Raw genomic sequence first — 873 nt, 5'->3', positions numbered from 1 at the left:
AAACCATTTCAAGGAGTTTGAGAAATATTGCAATACCATCAAGGTGAACGGAATTTCCCAAGAATTCATCCGCCTCAAGCTCTTTCCCTTTTCTCTAATAAGGCGTTCTTTGGAATGGCTAGACAAGGAGGTTAAGCCGAATTCTCTAAGGACATGGGACGAGGTTACCAAGGAATTTCTATCCCGTTTCTATCCTCAAAAGAAAACGGCGGAGGCTAGAGCTTTGATTCAAGGTTTCAAGCAAAAGCCAAGTGAGAGCCTCTATGAAGCATGGGAGAGATACAAGGAGTATCAAAGAGAATGTCCTCATCACGGAATTCCAACCTACCAAATCATTCAAATCATCTATGGAGGCCTTAGCCCTCAAGGAAAATCATGTTTAGATGGAGGAGCTGGAGGTCCTATCTTGAACATAACGGAAGAGGAAGTGGTGGATATAATTGAAGACGTAGTGAGGTATTATAGAGATTGGCAAGATGGAGAAAGAGAGTCAACTAGCAAGAGTAGCTCTTTGGTGTACTCAGTTGATCATTTAAATGCAATCAACTATCTATCCTCACAAATGACAAACTTGGGGAAGGAGATGTCCGTTATCAAGGCAAAGTTGGAAAGTGCTACCTACCAAGTTTCAAGTCTTCCCTCCCAATCTAAGGGGAGAGGTATGTCTTCTAATTCTCAACCCCTTCCTTCTTCTAATAACATGCCTAGTGAATGCTTGTTTTGTGATGATTGTGGGTCGTATGATCACGATGTTTCTAGTTGCCCTCATGCATGTATGGATGTTTATGATGATCAAGATGGAAATGTGAATGAGCATGTGAACTATGTGTCAAATAATCATGATTCTAGGTTTGAGAATCAAAGATGTCAATG

The 873-nt window shown here is 41.0% G+C and overlaps 1 non-coding gene across 1 annotated transcript; it reads right to left on the bottom strand.

The window, feature by feature from the left end:
• Positions 1-212: 212 nt before the first annotated feature.
• On the bottom strand, positions 213-318 carry LOC145583485 (small nucleolar RNA R71). The gene has a single exon (XR_014100129.1). It is a non-coding gene; the product is annotated as a small nucleolar RNA R71 (small nucleolar RNA).
• Between the last annotated feature and the right edge of the window lie 555 nt (positions 319-873).

This window comes from Chenopodium album, chromosome 15 (genome assembly GCF_948465745.1).
Source record: "Chenopodium album chromosome 15, dcCheAlbu1.1, whole genome shotgun sequence".
NCBI classification, from domain to species: domain Eukaryota; kingdom Viridiplantae; phylum Streptophyta; class Magnoliopsida; order Caryophyllales; family Amaranthaceae; genus Chenopodium; species Chenopodium album.
This window is presented reverse-complemented; position numbering and strand designations above follow the sequence as displayed.